Genomic DNA, 13,477 nt, shown 5'->3' with positions numbered 1-13,477 from the left:
ACCTAATATTCATTTATTCTTCAAGCTGCTTAAGAGTTACTGCAAATACTTGGAAATTGGACAGCTGAGTACAAATATAAACTTTTCTTTACATCTTTAACTCCTTTATTCACTGTCATATGATACTGTTTGCATCATACTATAAGCAAGGAAACCTCTTCTTTCAGCAACTCATTCCCATGAAATGACATGTACAACAGATGGGGATAGAAATAATGTTTTAAATATGCAACAAATATTCATGTCTATGAGCATATCATCTGCTAAAAATCAGCCTTCAGCAGACTAAGAAAATTTTTCTACTGATTCGATATTTCTTTGAAGAAGGCATATCTTATCTCATGTTACTCTTCTGATGTGACATATGATATCATCTGATTCTAAGTACAATTAATAAAGCAAATTCTTACAATTTCTGATATATATTTGCTATCTGTGATTATTTTTTATTAAATATGAAGGAGGCCACACTTTAATAGAGTATGGAGTATAACATACGTTCTACAGCCATCACATGCTGCTAGAAACTCAGTTATTAACTTCTGCAAGCAACTTAAGTTGCTTAATTTAACAATAAGTTAATCTTTTTTGTCACTAATTCCTTTAGCTTTGAATGAGTCTACAAAAACATTATGATTGTACTACAACTAATGTGTGTGTGTTACTAAAAATGCAAGAAATTATGGGTTTCTGCAGCTTTCGGTGTGTTTTAAATGAAAAAAAAATAAGTCAAAGCCATGCCACAGTTGAAATATAATACTTTGCCTCGGTGACCACCACTCAGGGAAAAACAACACTCTAATACCAGAGACTTTTTACAACATATATATCTAAGGGCTCTTCTGAAACCAGTGAATCAGCTGAAAACTTGCTAAAACAGTTTGACAGAATCAAATAGTAATAACAGACATTTAACACAGTGATAGTACTCGCCACAGCAGGATCATGAATCTCTGCTTAAGTGATTAGGGACAATAGGCATCATTTGAAACAGAAGAGGTTCTATTTCAATAGAGGGGAAACATTTTCACTGTTCAGAATCCAAAGAGGTTTCAAATATTGCCAGGAAGGTTCAACCTCTACTGCCATACCATCAATAATCCACCTCTGAAATTGTAGACCAACATAATAAAACAGGAAGAACTACTTTTGGAGCAGCTCTTGTAACATGAGTATAATCACTCTTACTACAGATCACTTTCTGTTCTGTAGCTCCCCTGCAGTAACTCTGATATGAGACAGCATGCTGACAGCTATCTGCTAAATGTCTGATCCATACAAAGACATCAGCTACTTCACAGCCCTGCAGGATAACGGTGTATCTCTCAATCTAACATCTGATTAATGGACCACAGGACATCTGTAAATCTTTTTACTGACACGTTCTGAGAAGACAACCTTAGTGGTAAGCAGCAATGAAGCTGATCTTACTGAGATCACATTGGACCTTTTTTTTCTTACTAGAAAGTAAATCTAATGTATACAAATTCTCTTTGAAGCGACTGTTGATGTTCCTCAATACCTGCAGAGAAGATTAAATTAGTGACCATGGGATGTGTTTATTTTTTACTTCAGCTGCAAATAAAGCATGCAGAATATAAAAATCTCCCAATAATTCTCTTCATCTTGAGCATATGTGGTAAGGAATATATTTATAAATAGACTATGTATTTCTTCTTGGTGAATGTATATCTAATATGCAAAGAAAGCTTGATAACTTCATAATTTTTTATCTACCAACAATTTTTACATTATTTTATTATTATGTCTCTAGCTGATGTGTATCAGCATATTTGAATTCTTTTCATGCAAATCCTGAGAGTCCTCCTGTTTCAAAGGCCAAGATAGAAGTCTTCAAGATCCCTTATCTCAGGAGATCTTCTCTAATCCACATAATGTACATTCTTTTGGAAAATTTCATATTAATTATCATATTTTCATCTACCTGCTTTGTATTGTAGAGCTTACAACTTAATACTTTGATCTTTTTTTTTCTTATTTTCTACTGCATTGTCATTTTTATTTTCTGCCTTGTAAAATATTTTTTTCAGGTGCTGGTAACACTTAGAAACATTCCAACTAAAATGTACTTTTAAAAGTCTGATGATAGTGAATAATATTTTGTCTACCAAAACTTTATTCATAATCTGACTAATTAATTATTTAGTCATAATGCTGTGTCTCCTTATTCTCCTCTTACTATTATTTTAAAATCTTCATTTTTTGGTGTGTATTTATTTAAAAAACTGTCCCTTGTCTGTGTACACAAATGTGTTACCTGATCACACTGGGATCATAATTCTAAATTAGGTGTTATTTGCAATTATACTAAATTGCAAGATTATTAATAGGCCGAATAAAGAAGATAGCAATATATTCTAAGTTGTTTAGGGAAATAATAATTTCATTTATTTGTTTGAAAGTGCTTCACAAAAAAAAAAAACCACAATGATTAGTAGTAAATATGAAAGCATGGAAGATTTAAATAGATTAAATATTTGGTTTCATAAAATAAATAAGTATGGCTTCTTCTGAAACTGAAGGAATACAAAATAGAAGTCAGGCATCATGTAAAGCAAGAAAAAAAATCTATATTGTGAATGTGTGCAGAGGGAAAGGGAAGAGAGATGAGGCATTCCATGTAAAGAAGAACAAATACATTGTGATACCGAATAACAATATGGAGTGAAAAGATAAACATGAATTCACTTCCAGTGTCAGAACTGGACAAAAGCAAAATAACAAATTCAACACTACATGAAGAAAGAATAAAGATTATAACCTCTAGTTAACATAAGATGAGGATAGCCTGTGGAAAATAGGAAGTGTCAACTAAAATATGGCCTTACTCAGTATACAAAGATGAGATCTATGAAATACATATCTCCATGCTCAATAGAAAGAAAATAATAATACCACAGACGCTGGAATTTGGAATGGGATGGCAAGTATACAAATGGCACTTACAAGTGGGAAAATGTTAACAACACAAAGGAAAATCCTGATGTAGATTAGACAGAAATAAGTAAACATAATGTTGGAAAGTGTAGGTAAGAGTAAATCCATTGGCATCACAGGGGCTTCAGCAAATGTACTCACCAGCAGTGGAGATATCAGGAATGTTATGGCAATATTTTACAATCAGGACATTTGACTTGAATGGAAATTTTTTTTTGCTGATAGTAGACTCGTTTGTAAGATACTACTAAAACTGGATGATTCTAAGTGCAAAGCCATCCCTGTTTTCTCAGAGTTGTTCTTTATCACAGACTTTCAAATCAAAATGAAATAAAGGTCACAACTTAGTGATGAAAAATTCCACAAATATGTAAAGGCTTAGCAAATAAATATATAAATGTCATCATACAAACAGCTCTATGGAAAAAAATAAGCTGAAGTGGGATTGTCCCCCTCTACTCAGCTTTTGTGAGGTCCCATCTGGAGCACTGCGTCAAGGCCTGGGGTCCCCAGCACAAGAAAGATGCAGAGCTCCATGAACTGATCCAGAGAAGGGTTATTAAGATGATCAGAGAGCTGGAGCACCTCTACTGTGAAGAAAGGTTGTGGGAAATGGGCTTGTTTAGCTTGGAGAAGGGAAGGCTCTGGGGAGACCTCATTGTGGCCTTCTGGTACTTGAAGGGAGTATATAAACAGGAGGGGGACTGATATTTTACCCAGTCTTATGGTGACAGGACAACGGGAATGGTTTTAAACAAAGACAAAGGAGATTTAGGATAGAAGTTTTTCAGTCAGTGGGTGGTGACACACTGGAACAGGTTGCCCAGTGTGGTTTTTGATGCTCCATCTTTGGAGACATTCAAGGCAAGGCTGGGTGTGGCTCTGGGCAGCCTGATCCAGTGGGTAGAGTCTCTGTCCATGACAGGGGGGTTGAAACTTGATGATCTTTGAAGTCCTTTTCAACCCAGGCCATTCCATGATTCTATGACAAATTAGATATACAAAATGATTGCACATGAATCTAATATTTTTTCACACTTTTTTTTTTTTTTCATTTCCATTGGTAATTGACACTATTTTTTTAGGAACATTCATTACAAGGATAAAATGTAAAATTAAAATTAAGATTTTTGGATAAAATGCTTCCTTTCTCTTCTGCATATTCTCCATTCATGTAACATTTTATATCACAGAATCATAAAGTCATATATTGGCTTGGATATCAACTCTCAGAAAACTTTATTTTTAAATAAAAATTATATTCTCCCTCCTTACATTTTCTATTGCATAGGAAGACCCTTTGTGTATCCTACTAGAAAGTTTAACTATGAATGTTTAGAAAACTCTTGCCAACTGCATACTCTTTTTTTGCAAATGTGAAAATGCATTAGTAATATCAATATAATGAGGCAAGAAGAGAAATAATAAGATGTTGAAGACATGAAAAAAGGAACATATAGTTCAGCCTTAGTATTTCCCCTACAAATTACCTTGGTTCATTCAAAGTATACTGTGAGGGTCAAATCGACAATCATTTTAGTACCTTGAAGTGAAAAGCTTTCACAGTGTTAACCATTAACTTTTAATCATCAATCCTTTAACACTGAACATGCTCTAATTCAACTGTAACCTGCTTACTGAGAGGCCAAAAATGAACATACAGATGGAAAGTGTAAGAGTGTATTTTTTTCTTACTATTCTCTGGGTTAGTGTTCTACACAAATTCTTTTACTTCATATTCGTTCAGTGTAATGCCAATGTCTATATCGTGTGCTGATACAGCAAAATCTTGTGCTCAAATATTTATTTTAAATATTAAATATAACAAATTAGTCAACAGAGGCACTGAAGTCAAGATGACTTGCTTTTCTTGTGTTTGTTTTTTCCTTTGATGATTCATTATATTTTTATTTTCGTTAAAAAGACATCCCATCATTCAAAATACTTTCTAACATACGGTTAGTTCAAGCTCTGTCTTAAAGTATCCTGTCCCCCTAAAACAATGCCTTAACTAGCTGTTTTTCTACTTAGTATTATGCTTTTTTTTTTTCATGTCTAGAAGGTAATGGAGAACAGTCTTAAGTCTGTGAATCTGAAATTTGTACTTTAATGATTTCTGCATCTAGATACTATTCTGATTGTTCATAAGTCTTTCTCTGACTTTTCAGAATTCCTCATATATGGTTACTTAATATTAACATTGCATACATTGTATGATCCCCACACTAACATTGCGCCTTAGCTGCACTAGTACATTAAACATTTTGAAAACATTCTCTAGCACCGAGGTCAGTTGACAAAGAAAAGTTCATGTGAAAAGTTCATGAACTCTCTCAACGTCTAAAACAGAATAGCTTCATTTAAGTTGCCTGCTGAGTATAACTCCTGGATCTCCTTATGGGCTGAACTACATTAAGTAATGATTTGGGAAAAGACAAACTGGCATATGACAAACTTGTGCCACATTTTAACAGTTTTTACTACAGCTGATGAGGTTCTGTTGCCTGAGAATATTCCAAAAGCTGTTTAATTTAAAAAAGATAAAGCCTCAGTATACTATAGTTCAGTTCAAAATTCTTATTGCCTTATGGATATACATCAGCTTTAGGATCTGTTACTTTGTTTGCTGATTCCTTTCTTAGCACTACTTTGCACTTATTTTTGAAAAAGTAAAGTTGCCATTATTTCTTTATTATTTCTTTGTTTTTTCTCAACTAGCACTTCTTTAAGGCTGCAGTATCTATGAAAACTTGTATTTTCAGTGATGTTGAAAGCATCTTTGTATCTAAATTTGTCATGTCTCCTCGACCTTGTCTTAGAAATCACTACAAATATATCCATGTTTCTGTTTGTTCTTTCCTTTTCTTCTCTTTCTTCCCATGAAAACATATATTTTTCAATTGTAGTTTTTTCCTTCAATGCATCTGACTTTTGCTTAAGTCTCTTCCTGTATATACCCATCCTTTCCAGTTCTCCATAAATGGGAACAGAATAATTGGCAATTCATCAGCTTTTTGGCTTGGTTATTCACCATGATATACTAAATTAAATTATCAAATATTTCTGGTGAGCTATGTTTCCATGATCATGGAAATTCTACTGATACTTTGTTTATTGGTGTGTGTCAAAATTATTGATTTGGTTAACTGCATGAGAAATAAAGACTTCAGGGTTTTGTGATCAAGTGGTAAATTGGTTTTCTAGTTACTTAGTTTTAATTAAAAAAAAAAAAAAAAAAAAAAAGGGAAGCTTCGAGGTACCTTATCACAGTCTTGTTATGTAACTTTCCAGGGTCCTACCAGACTCACAGCCTTTCTTGCTTATTGTTCTGTGAATAAGCTGTCAGTTTTTCCTGCATGTACTTATTCACTTGCATATAGTATGCACTATATTGTTCACTTTTTTTGGGAAAACTATCAAACAAGACATAGTTATGATGACGGTTGTTTTTGTTTCTTTGTTTGGTTGGGGTTTTTTTTGTTTGTTTGGTTGGTTTTTTGTTATAATTAACTTAGTTATCCCCTTAGTTATCCCTTTTCAAGTCTGTTATGATTCACGTTATCCTTGTTGATCTCCATGAAACTTCTGTTGACCAGCATAGACTCCAGGGGTTCTCTACACATCATAATCCAGCAATGGGACATCAAAACATTAACTATCACTATCTTAAGTTGATAGACTGTCCAGACTTAAAACAGTCTAACAGTTCATACACTCAGCATAAATATAGTTCTTAGAATAATATTCTTCAGTCTAGAAGAGGTAACTGAAGATGAACATGATGGAGGTCTTTAAAATCAAGACTGGTAAGGCAAGTTACTTGGGAAATATTTATCTAATGAAATACAGTAGCATCACTACAGTTTGACAGCCAAAATTATTTGTCATATTTTAACATCTTGATCATCTGATCTGCTTACAGTAAAAATAAGGTGAAATTATCAACATAAATTATCAGCTATTGTTTGGACTAAAGCTGCTGAGGGGAGATATGTGAAACATGGTTTTGAAGTTTTGCTTTATTTGTTTTTATTTTTTATTTAATGATGAGAAGCTCTTCTTCAGAGAAGAAAAAGGAAGATGAGATTCCTTTGCAAGCAAGAGCTAACTTATAATAAGTTGCTGTTTTAAGTGCATCCCGTTGTTAGGGTAACTGAAGTTCTAAAAATACTTTAAATAAAAAGGACATCACCTTAAAAGCTTCTCAAGTAGTCATAGCAACAGTATGTGTTAGACTAAAAGCAGTTCATAGACATTTTTTTTTCCTCCTGACCTTAAGCTTTAAAAAAAATCATGTTATCAATTTCTTTTTAAAAAAAATGCATTATCTAAAGTCAGATAAAGTCCAAATGAAGAACATGCTGAATTGTCACAAAGTATTTCATGTGTATATAGCTACACTTAAAAGAATTTAAAGGTTTTTTTTCTTTCTTTTTTTATTTTTTAATTTCCAGAAAGTGTGCCACAATAATACAGGATTACGAGTGGTCATAAAAACAACAAAAAAGATTTTTTTCTAATTTATTTAAGATTTGCTTTAGTGTATCATAATAAATACATATGAGTTGTTTTCATGCATACATATAATTGCTGTATTAATTGGGTGGAATTATTTTGCCTGGTTTTGTCTGTATTTGCTATTTGTTGTTGCTTTTTTCTAAAATATGCGCTAATGCGATTTTATCCTCTCTTTACTGTTAAGGACATACATTCTTCCTCTATACAGATAAGCCTTATTGGAACTCAAAGTATGTTTTTGCTAAACACTAGGATTACTCAAAAAACAGTGGGTTTCTCCTGCAGAATATTGACCTGTCTGTGCACCTCTGTTTTATATTACTTTTATGGGTAAATGTGTAAAGCAGCTTTATTTTCATGCATGTATTCAGATAGCTGTATAAGATCTGCCATCTTATAGACAGAATTAGTATTACTTTTTATTATTGCTAGTAGCCAAAATAGCTAAAAGAATAACAGGGGTGTGAAACCTTCTGGCACTTCATTAACAGAACTGTTAAAAAAGGCCTTAATTAAATCTTATTGATGTTAGCATACCCATTGTTTTCAATAACATTTGGATCAGGCTTAAAATCATTTTAGTTAAAGGTGTATCAACAAAACAAATGTTACAAAATTACAGTTATCTCTGAGAAGTTGAAGATAATGGAATTTCATCTGTTATCAAAGGCCTAATTTGGCATGCAAATCCTTATTAACAGTGATGACAGATACACAGCGAAGAATACAGCTTGAAGATGATAGCTTAGGTTGCAATTGCATGAATAAAATTAGAAACATCTATTTTCTTCTCCAATTTTAGTAGATACGTTACTAATAGTAAAACTAATTACTAAACATAAACTGAAAAATCAGTACTTACTATAGGTTCTAGCACATTCACGTTGTGAAGGTAATTTAAATTTGTCAAGGATCTTTCTTTTCAATATCTATCTGATAGTAATATGTCATTATCTTTTTCAAAAAGTTTATTGTTTGTACCAAGATTTCTAGCCTGCAGGACATGATAGCCAGCATGGCCGAAGAATTATTGACTTGAAAATGTGAATATATGTAATTCCTATACTGATAAGTCAAGAAAAAATAATTATAATATATTGTGAAAATTTATGTCTTTCAGGCTAACAGCACATTTCTGAAAGCTTCCACAAGGAAACTCAAAGGAATGGAACTGGATCCATTTAGGAAGAAGCAGTGTGAAATTTCCCACTTCAATACAAATTTGTAGATGAATGCTCACATCCAGTTCTACAAAACAAAACACAGTGTCTTCATTGTCCATGGCAGGTACACTTCTGCTTGAGTACCTCTACAATCACCCTTACAAGGAAAGGAAAAACATTTTTGCAAGATGATTAAATGAGACTACCAAACAGAAACTAGGAGACTGGGAAAATGGTTTTCTGATCCATTCTGGATAACAAATCTGTGCTTATTTTGTGCTGGATTAAGCATAGAATAAGCAAACACAATTCTGTCTAATGGAATGATTAAGTATTTAAAATGATGTTTTAATTCAATCAATTAAAAGTATAAACAGCATGACTTTGATTGAATCAGTTTTAAGAATTACACAGAAGCCAATGTGGTTGTCAGCAGGGGTGAAAAATTCATGTATCACCTACACACAGCTTGAATCTCATATTTCTCAATTAGATATTACAAACAACCTACTCTATCACAGAAGGATAGCTCTTGAGTAAGAAAAAACACAGCAAAGCTTTCAAAACATGCGCAGTTAATTAAAATTTAGGCACTTGGCAACCACTGTCAAATACTTCATAAGTATGACAGCTTGATTAGCCTTTATTTGTTCTGTCTTCCATAGACAATTAAAAAAAAAAAAAAAGCTTAATAGATTTAAGATTTAAATATGCTTTTAACAGAATAGAAATATTTAACACAGTAGATTAATAGAATGTCTGTCTTTTAAGAAAATGTATTTTTATATTCAATAGACACATTCCTAAAAACTAACAGAATAGAAATAACGATATTCAATTACTGTTAATTGTGGATAGAGTACTAAAGAGATAGCAACATGAAGAAAACAAAAACATCCAATTGCAATTCTAATACAAAATAGCTTTTATCAAACACTACTATAGTATCAAACACTATTTCTGTGGTAATTTAACATGTTAATGTTAGGGCAAGACTTTCCAGAGGTGTTCAGTTCTGGCCTAACCAATTAGTTAGATCCGTGGTAAAAATGGTTGCCTTTAAGACAATTTAGGTTAGAAGGAAACCTGGTAGACAACAGCTGCTTTCAAAAACATGTTTTATAAACAGATTAAAAAAAAAAGCCAATAAATTTCATATTAAAATGCAGGCATATGATTTCATTCATAGTTATACAAGACAACTTGGTTACTGAAATAAATTGATTTAGATGCAGCAATTTCCAAACTTTAGTCAAAGTATATCTGCTTAATTATAAAGCAGTTGTATTGCCTTTAGGCTTCATTGGAACTATTGTTTGATAACCCATTTTAGTTATTTATAACGTTTTCAAGTGGCTTCAAATTTCAGATGTTCTTTAAATTCTTAGCATAATATTTTTTTCTTTAACATAAAGATTTGATTATCATGATTACATGATAAAAATTATATAATGTTTAATAACAATGTAAGAAATATATGCATGTAAGAAAAGAACATAGAAAAAATAGCATTCTTGTTTCTTCTCATTTCATACTGTTTATCAACTCTGTTCCAATAGTATGCTAACTTTATAAATAAATAAGAATATTTATTGGGCTAGTAATATTTAAATCACTCAAAATGTAGAATATTTTTTACCTTGAAATGACACTAATATTTTAATATGAATATATTATCTCTTCATCTCCCAAAAGAGCTGAAGTTTTAATTTCTTAATTAGCTCAGTACAACTAAACAGACAAAATGTTATATGCAAATTTAAGAGTTTTACAATAAAAGAATCAATGATATAAAAATACACCCTTTCATAAGACTTCAGCAGAGAAGGTGCTTTTGGACGTGATGGAATCTTATAAATCAGTAGTGTGCAATATTACCTCAAAAAAAGCTTTCTGTAAGAATACTTTTGGGAAGAACACTATATATAAATTTTACCTCAACCACTTATAAGATTACATTTTTGAGTGGAAAATCTCATAGAAGCAATCTCGTATAATATGAATATTAATTTACAAGTCAAGTCCCATTGCAAGACCAGTAAAAGGTTACTGCATATGCTGTATTAAAGGAAATAAATTTAGAAGAGGCTTTGGGAACTTCAGCTTCAGTTACAGTGCAGTTATGTTGTAACTGCAGGCAGCTATATAAGTCTAAAAACATACTCTGAAAAACTTCAGAGAAACAAATTGTTCATATTTTTTATTAGTGGAGCATTATAAGAACTAGTTTCATATACACAAAGATAAGCTCTTACTTGATTATGTCACTCCTGTTCTAGGAATCTCATAATATTTTTTTTTGCAAATTGTAACCAAAAATTCTTCCATGAAGAAGCATTTTCAGCCTCCTCAGCTGACAGCTGTGTAACTTGTGATTGCATACATCAGAAAAAAAACATGTTTCTGTTCCTCTGACTGGGAAATGAGATTTCATTGCAGATTTCTCTTCAAGAATATTTACTTAATGAGTACTTAAACAGTCACATTTTATGTTTTATAATAAAAAATGTTATGATTGTGCCTTACAAGTCCATGTGCATACCACCATTCATTGACATAATGCTGAAAGAAGCAGCTTCCTAGCCTGCTTAAGCACTTAGTTTCTTTTTTATATTCTATTTTTTGCTCCTATCATATCCTGGCTTTGCTTATTTCTCCAGTACTACTTCAGGTTGTTGAGTCCTATGCCAGTTTCCTGTTCTAATTATTGTTTCTGATGACCATGCCTGAAACCTAATGACTTGAGTGTTCTGCAAAATAATGGAATCTTACCTCATCCTGCCAAACAGATTCATAGGCTTCATATATTTAGTAAGGACTCTGGTTCCTTCAGGCCCAGCTGATTGAAATCCAGAAGCCACATATCATGTTTCACTTCAGCACTGTTACTTCCATTTTTGTAAAAGCTTTCTTATTGAACCAAAGCTGCTTTGGCCTTTTAATTTTAATATAGATTGCTAGTAATTTGAAATTTTCTCATTAAATGCCTTTTTTTCCCCCCCTGGTTCAATCACTGGTTTATATTAGGTTTTGTTTATGCTTTTTGTTTAAATTTTAAATGATTTTATTACCTTTTAATATGACAATATTATAACCCAAAATTTCAAACAGATGAGGAGTCTTCACTTATTATTTCAATCCCACTCCTCTTCACTTAGTTCTCTAGACCTTAAGGTCTATGTTGAGAGGTGCAATGTAATGGTAATCCCTGAAAGAAAATTTATGGGCAGCAGAGATCTATTTATAAGACACTTATTTTGCTTTATTTTATTCCTCAACATTTAACTACCCCATAAGAGCTTCAAACTGCATGTAAATTAATCTCCTCAGTGAAACATAAAACTGTCACAGACAACCTAATTCTACACTTCTCACACCAAATAGCCTTTTATTTCCCATATACCTCATATAGTGGTATTTCACAATTGTAAGTTTTACTCAAAATCAACCCTGCTCAGCCTGAATTCCTAGGTGGAAGAGGACACAAATGAGCCCTCATTCACACACATAACATAACACATCACATTCACATAACATGTGTGTACTTTAAGACAAAATCTGTGTTATTTTGGAGTGCTGCATATTGGTCAGAAATATGCAAACTGCCCAGAAATGTAGACGTATAGGTATCCATTAATTATCCACGTGTGATTTTGGATAAAGGAATTACAGTTTTTAAATCTGAATGTCTCCCTCCTCACTGTTTCAGTAGAATATATATATATATATATGTGTATTATATTTATAATAACTGAGCTTATTTTTAGAGCAAAAAAAAAAAAAAAGAAAAAGAAAACAAATATTCTCAACTGTATCAGCTTGATTAAAGCTAATGATGGAAAACAAAAATCTTCACTGATTATGAAGTATTCAAATTACCACAACATCTTTGAAAGGAGATAACACAATACATCTTTGCAAGTTAGACTTTAGGTGCAAGTGTATAATTTAGTAAAATTGACAAAATGATCAATTATGAAACCTCTTTCTAGGGCAGGGACAACTAATCTGATATTCATAATGACTTTTAGCATGGCTAATACGTTCCGGACATTTTTCGTGTACATTTTGGTGTGATAATCTTCAGTATTTATGTGATTATTTCCTACTATAGTTGGGTGAAATCCATATTTTCACAGTGAACAAAGATCATCCTAAACAGCATGAAATACCATTCTGGAGAGCTCACGTTATTGCCATCTATATACCAAATCAGAAAAATCCCGTTTTTTGTCTGCAATGGAAATTCTGTGTTAAGCAGTTTTTCTTCAAAGTTGAAAATATGCTCCAAGAAGAGAGGTCTACATCTACAGGCTTTTGGAAATGTCATCATTTTTTTCTCTTGTCCATCCTGACTTCTGGATCTCTAAACACTTCTGTCAAGTAGACTCTCACAGATCTGACACATGAGGAGGGCTGGAAGAGTCCCAGCTGGCTGTCAAGTGCACATCGCCTGCCTGCCTACCCCGCTTGCCCAAGTCCCCCTAAGCAATAGGTTTGGGGTGCTGGAAACTGATGAGAATGTGAGTGGGGAGGTGAGGGAGAATCTGTCTATGAGGGGGACTAGGGTGAGGCAGTCATCCCCATACCTTGAGAATGCCTCTGCCAGAAAAGACAGAAGGGTAATTGTGGTAGGCAATTCCCTTCTCAGGGGAACAGAGGGCCCCATATGCAGACTCAACCCATAGGGAGGTGTGCTGCCTCCCTGGGGCCCAGGTTAAGGACATCACCAAAAAACTCTTAGGTCTGGTTCATTCCTCTGATTATTATCCATTATTGACAGTTCAGGCAGGCAGTGATGAAATGGCTCAGGGAAGCCTGCAAACTATCAAAAGGAA

This window comes from Cyrtonyx montezumae, unplaced genomic scaffold, assembly GCF_038088225.1.
Source record: "Cyrtonyx montezumae isolate F1298 unplaced genomic scaffold, pur_monq_1.0 scaffold_2, whole genome shotgun sequence".
Classification (NCBI taxonomy): Eukaryota; Metazoa; Chordata; class Aves; order Galliformes; family Odontophoridae; genus Cyrtonyx; species Cyrtonyx montezumae.
The sequence above is the reverse complement of the archived record's forward strand: the minus strand, read 5'-3'. Positions refer to the sequence as shown.